Raw genomic sequence first — 7,236 nt, 5'->3', positions numbered from 1 at the left:
CCTATTTTCCTTTTTTGTTTTATCACCAACACATATTTTAGAGCATAGATATCTCTCAACAAGTAGAGGCCAACTCTAGAGGTTTTCAAGTATCCCTTCCCTGTTCAACTCTTCTGTTCATTTCTCCCCAAATAATGTATGTGTTTAGTATTTAACCTTCCTGATAGGGGAGAACCATCTCTGGTCAAGGATATGAGTGAATGCAAGCTCCTACCAGAAGATGGAAAGCAAGGGCTGGACAGAAAGATCACTGGATCTTTGTCTCATTTCCACAAATAAGTAAAGAGGGTTGAGTATGTGAACTATTTCTCAGAGCATGGACGAGGAAGAGCTGCCACAGTGAAGAATTTGCTCATCCTTGTGAACCTGAGTGGGATTAATCCTCATTGTGGGATATGGTTTAAAGGCTAGATTTCAGAGGGGAAGTCTAAGTGAATGAATAACCCATATGTTTAATAAAGAAATAGACTAGTATATAAATGGTCACCAATAACTGCAGTTAGTTTTGTGCAGTGCATATTCACAATGTAGAATAAAGGCAGTGGCCAGTAACCAAGGGGTAGGGAACACTTTAGGAACCAATCAAAAGATTTCCTTGGTAGTGCTGTAAATGCTAAGGTCTTGTGGAAAAATCTCTTTTTTCCTTTGCTTGACTTAAAAATGTAACTTCCTTCCTAAACCTTAATCCCCAACCCTGTGCATTTCTTTCATAGCATTTAGCATAGCATGGACTTTTTTGCATGTGATTATTTGGGGATGTGTGTGTCTCCCCCAGGAGACTGTAAGCTCCGCAGGCTGGAACAAGTTCACTTTTGCTCATTGTTGCATCTTCATTGCCTGTCACAGCACCTAACACATAGGTATTCAGTAAATGTTGAATAAGTAAAATTGACAATGTATATATCTATTTGTGCCAGATGATGGTTTCATGTAACTACCCATGTCTGAATTCTAGTAATGAACACAGCTTGGGTTCAAATCGGATCTCTCTCATCCTATACCCCCATGTCCGAAAATACGGAGATGTGAAGTCACAAGGGTTTGAACACATTTGAAGTGAACTAATGGAGTATGTCTTTGCTCATAATAATTTAGAACAATAGAGAGAAGCCTTCCCACAAGAATATGACTACCCTGGTAGTGGCAGCAAACTAGCAAGAACCTACTGGTCAAGCAGAACTGGTCTGCCTGACCAGTAGGTTAAGACTGGTCCGTCTATGCTATTTAGTGAATATAGTGACCAAGAACAAGTGACTTAACTCCCAATGACTTCACTTTCTTCATCTGAAAGCTGAGAGGGCTGAGCTAGATAGTGTACAGTTTCTTCCTTTGTGTGCCACGTTCCTTGCAATAACCATGGACACATAGATTTGAGGTTTTTCTGGCAGGAATGGAATGACAACTAGAGGTCATGGCTATGTTACAGACCTTGACACTCAGTAACAATTTTAAAGTTAGGAAACATGAGATTTTAGGGAACTCATGAAAAAAGAATAGATAGAATGAACAACAGACACCCTCTGCCATAGGGATAATCCACTTAGGATATTTCAGCTTTCAATATTGCTAGTGCATTATTGAATTTTTTACTCTGCTTTCCATGCTGTGAACAGTGATTGTCTTTTTCCATTTTTAGAATCACTCTCTATAGATTCAAAGTCTAAGAAGTAACCAGTCAGCCAGGGTCACATCCCTTGCTCATACCCTGGCTACCTGAACTCTCTCCCCTTGTCTTTCCATAGAAAGAACCAAGATCTTGCTTCTTTTCTCATCTAGCTGATCAGTTTCTAGGGAGGCAAAACGACAAACCTCTGCCATATTATACTTGTGACAAAATAACAATCAACTGAATTCTTTAATCTTGAAATTCTGAGGCTGAATGTTACAGCTTTGTGGCATGGATCAGAGTTAGAAAATATGTCTTAGGCAGAACTAGGGGATGGATGGTGCCAACTTTTGTTCCTGTGCATTACAGGACACCCGCTGCTCTGAAAGCTGCTCCGGATTTTCTAGAGGGTCAGAGGAGGCTGTTCCTTTCTAAGACGGGCAGCCTCCCAGAGACCACAGTCATTGTGGACAATCATTTGTTTCCTATGCCTGTGCTTCTTCCACTGTCTTACTGCCTTGAAGCTATGAAATCTGATTATTGCTCTGATGGTAAAAATTTATCCCTCTGAAAGTGTGCCATGGCTACTTTTGTTTTAAATGAGAGTCTTAAGGAATTCTTGGTTAATGGGGGATATATAAAGCTTCCATAATGGCTTCATCTTACTTAAGTAAATAATCTGACATGTTTCCAGCATCCTTTTGTATGTGATTAACCCCCCTCTAATATGCTGACCTTCTTAGTCCTGATCCCCAAGGTTTCATTTATACCTTCTGTTTTATTTAAGCTTTGTAATTTCTTGTATGTTCATACAAAGTTATTATGAATCCTTTGTGGACAATATATAGTAATTTACCTATTCAACAAAGAACTAAACTCAGTATTCTAAGTGCTGAGTATACAGTTGATGAACAAGATTCAGTTCCTGTTCTTGAGTATCATAAACACTCTGAGGCAAATATACATGTAAAAAATTATAGTACAGTAGTATGAGGCAGGTATTTACACATCTCCACAGTCTCCTGTGGAGCAGGTTGGATGGGCACCCAGCCTCTCAGTGGGCAAGGGGAGAAAGGGTTATGAACAGTTTTTCAGGCAAGTTGACAGTTGACCTGAAATCAAGAGGACAGGAAATATTTTTTTAATAGGATAAGCATGATAATGGCATTTTGGAAAGTGGAAATAGTATTTTCAAAATGATCTTGGCATAACTGGTGAGCAGAAGGTAGTTTGTTAATGACTGGTGTATAGTTACGGTTATTATTGATGAGGTAGAATTTTTGGTGTGGCAGTGCAATGACCATATTTGAGCTCGAGGCAGATCACTTTGGTGGCAGTCACTGTGGAAGATGACAGAGAGGAAGTGGTACTCAGGCATATGCTTGTGCATAGGTGTGTGTCTGAATGTGTGCTCTCAGAGAGGAACAGGGGAGCAAATGGCAATGGAAGATGGCACAGTACTGTCCCCCTTCTGGCTTTAAATTCTAGTGCAGAGGTGTGTATATGTGTGTGTATACACCTGCATGTGTAAAGGGAAACACCGTAAAAAAAGTTATACCAAGGGAACCTGAATAAGACTGACTGAGAAAAGGCACTAAATATATAAATGGGCAGGTATACCTGAGTAAATTGATGAGTATTAAATTTTGAATTAAATAAAAGGCTTTTGTGTTTATGTAATTTCACATGGCACATACATTTCCTCAGTTAGGGCTCTGTTTGCAAGCTTGAACCATCTAGCATTGCTAATATGTGCATGCATATGCCACTTGGTAGCACATTTGCTGGTTCACACACAAAAATACAGTGTGGATCTCAGAGCCATCTGTCATATGCTCAGCTGGATAGTGTTAGAAAATGAGCAGCTCTTTGAGGCAGTTAAAGAATGAGATACTGAAATAATATAGAATCATATTCTGAAGATTAGGAAGGATTTAGAATTGTTTAGTTTTCTTGTTAATGACCACTTTATTTTTAAACCTCACTCATTGCTGAGTATGTGATCAAAGACAAATGTAAGGAGAGCAAGCAAATATTCCTTCTTGTATCCCTTTCTGCTTTTTTCTCTCTTTCTGTCATGTGTTTGCTGTCTGCCAGGCTCTGTGCTTCATGCTGGGGCACCAGGGAGACCAAGACACAGATCCTGACCTCATGGAATTCAATTTCTCTAAGAGGAAGCAGACAGGACAAGAACTAATTATAATGCAATGTAATAAGTACTCTAATAATAGAATGAGACAAGATTTGGGAGACTGGAGAAAAGAGCAATTAATTATTGCTGCCCAGCAGGATTGGAGAAATCTTCACAGGAGAAGTGACACCTGACCTGGCTGTTGAAGGGTGGACAAGATTTTGCCTCGTTAGGAGATTCGTCAACAGGGAATTTCTGACTTCAGGCAGAATACACTTCCTTACCATTCAAAAAGAGCCTCCTGAGTCTGTGTTAAGCAACTCGAGAACTTGAGGACATACGTTAATGCTGAAACAGCAGATTGAATAAATTGAAAAATTGGATTAAAAGCTTGGATCAAAGTTGGAGCATGATGGTGATATAGGGAAGGAAAGGAGAAATACTATTTGCTGTTTGCTATATTTGATCAAGTGCTTTGATATAGTTGTTCTCAATCCCCAGATCAGTAGAGTAGGTATGAGTGCTTTAAGAAAAATGCTCAAGGTCACTCAATAGCCAGTATTTGAATTTGCATCCTTCTGACTGCAAAAGCCAATGTGATTTTCACTGTGCACTCTTGGGTTTATGCACCTGTGTTGAGTATAAAATGTACATATACACAAATACAGAGCGTTGTAAACAAATAAAAATACATACAGCTAAATATATCTACACACATGTATATATCTTATTTATGCTCTTTCTAAAAAAATACTGATTTATTTATTTAGCTGCTTCAGGTCTTAGTTGCTTTCATGTGGCATGTGGGATCTTTAGTTGTGGCATGTGAACTCTTAGTTCTAGCATGTGGGATCTAGTTCCCTGACCAGGGATTGAACCTGGGCCCCTGCTTTGGAAGCATGGAGTCTTAGCCACTGGACCACCAGGGAAGTCCCTATTTGTGGTCTTTACCATGGTAAGCAACTATTTTGTAGGAATATTTTTGTCCCCTAGTGATTTGGAAATAAAATATACTTTTCAAGATAGATGCTTTATTAGGGAGTAACTTTGGGAAATTTATATGAATGTAAATTATCAGGCCTAATCCTGGCTTGAGCTGTGCTCTTTTGCTTTGTTTTGGTACAAAATACCAGCAGCACAGCCTGTGGCAGGACTCAGCCCATTGCTGAATCTTTTCAATGAGAAGCTTTCAGCACATCATTTACTGTTTACTAACACTTGCAAGTGTTAAAATCTTTCATGTCCACAGGTTGGGGATCTGGCTGTTGAGTCACTGGGAGCATTTTGTTGACTTCATGGGGTTTTTACAAAGGAGATCAAAGGGATGCATTATGTTTCAATACATTACTTTATAGGACAGATGGAATCCACCTTGAAAGACCCATGACACTTAAGGCCAGATTATCAAAAGTTTTAGACACTAAAACCTATTAGCTTGCTCCAACCTTATCCTCACACTGTCAGCACTTTTTAGCTTCATTTATAGGTAGTGGACAGTCCAATTTGAATTTTAACTACTGCCAAAGTTCAAGCGTAGGTTAGAAGGATGGCCACTGAAATATGGGCTCTTCTAATGATACTCTGGTCTGGTATGTAAACTTGTTCTCTTGAATGGTGATATCACACAAAGGGCTAAATCACTTTATTTGAATAAATTTTCGGAAGAATTCTGGAGCTTGGTATTTGGCTAGGTGGCAGCTTCCCAAGTCTGTGGTATCTCTGATGAGAAAAGAGCATGAAAGGAAGTTGTTTGTTCTTTCATCTTTCAGAAACTCCAAAAGGATTCTGCTCCTGCTCAGATTTAATGTTGGACATACATATAACCTTTGAGTTTCCCCCCTCAAGCCTTGAAACAAACTGCAGTGTCACAAATGAGGATGGTGCACTCAAGTATCCTGATTTTTTTTATCTGTGAAAAGACATAATTTTTGTGCATCCAAACCATTAATGATTAAATCTCATAAAGAATCTTGTTTTGTAAAAACAATGTGTCTGTATAGTAATTTAAAATGATTATTTTACAAGTTAAGAGATATCTTGCTATTTAATGAAATAGGCATTTAACCCAGTGTCTGAAAATATTTTTAAATGTAATTGTGTCATAATTACTTTAACATATACAACATTCCAATTCTTTCCCACATATATTGCTATTTTAAGTCATACTGCAAAGTGAAATCTTTTGGATTTTCTATAAACTTCAAGTTTCACAATTAAAAAAATTATTTTTCTGTTACCTTATTTTTTATTTTCATTTTTTAAATATTTTGGCCGTTCTATGAGGCATGTGGGATCTTAGTTCCCTGAACAGGGATGGAACCTGTGTCCTCTGTGCTGGCAGCATGGTATTTTAACCACTGGACCTCCAGGGAAGTCCCTCTAATACTTTAACATAATAAACATTTTCCCAAACAGATGCTATCTTTGTTCATTTCTTAGTGACTCATCTATTTTTCAACAAAGTTAGATTAAAACAATTGGCTACTGTTTTTTAAACACTATGAATATGCATAGCACTAAATTGATTAGGCATGCAAAGGTTTAAGGTCTATAAATGACATGTCTAGTATTTGTGAAAAAACTTTGTTTTTCAGAAAGAATTTTTTAGTAATACACATATGCTATTTAGACTTGATAAATTTTCTAGTAACAAAAAATTGATTTTATTTCATATATACTATGAAATGTCGTAAGTTTCCTTTAAATAGTTATCTATCTTTTGGTGTTTTTAGAAATCTGCTCCCCTCCCCATTTCTTTTAGGAGCAGTTGCGAATATTTTTTTCTGTGAGTATACTTTCTTTCCAAGCGTATTGCCAGATATATTCTATAATTAAGCATTCAACCTCGTCATAGAGAACACTTTTGTTTGCCCGCTCTCCTGCCCTTTGAAGAGCATGCTTTAGCGCCTCTGTCTTGCAGGGACCCACCAAGAGCCGCAGAGGTTAAAGGTACCCACCCATCCAGCAGGTGTGGAGGTAGGGGAAGGCTCTGTCTCCTTTGTTGGCGGCTCTGAAAGCGCAGGTGTTGAACATCAGCATCATCATTCCGTTTGATAGTTGGGCTTTTGTGTGTGTCAGGTGGGACATTTACACTAAATCTGAAGGGAAAAAACCTCTCATAACTTTGTTGTCTTGTCTGAGAAGCATGAAACAGGTTTTTTTTTTTTTTTTTTCCCCCATTGGTTTAAAGCTGCAAAGATTGGAGTGGCTTTACCTGTCAAGCTTACAAGTAGAAGTCTTGTTTTAACTTGACCATAAAAACAGATACAGTTTATTCCTTATCTAAAAAAATAAACATTAAACGGTTCTAAGCAGAGCACTAGATATTTCCAGCATTTAACTAAGAGTTCTCAGGCAAAGAGATTGCTTTGCCCACATTGGAAAATATACCACCTCTAAGATACTTCTATTTGTTTGGAATCTTTGGGTTTAAACTTATAATTGTACTTTGTTTTCTATCACACTGTCGACTTAAATTAAGACATATGCGGCACTAGGT

At 38.0% G+C, this 7,236-nt stretch overlaps 1 non-coding gene across 1 annotated transcript; it reads right to left on the bottom strand.

The window, feature by feature from the left end:
- TRNAW-CCA lies at positions 4,595–4,666 on the bottom strand. The gene has a single exon. It is a non-coding gene; the product is annotated as a tRNA-Trp (tRNA).

This window comes from Capra hircus, chromosome 27 (assembly GCF_001704415.2).
Source record: "Capra hircus breed San Clemente chromosome 27, ASM170441v1, whole genome shotgun sequence".
Classification (NCBI taxonomy): Eukaryota; Metazoa; Chordata; class Mammalia; order Artiodactyla; family Bovidae; genus Capra; species Capra hircus.
Note: the sequence above shows the minus strand (reverse complement) of the source record. Positions and strands in the feature narration are given on the sequence as shown.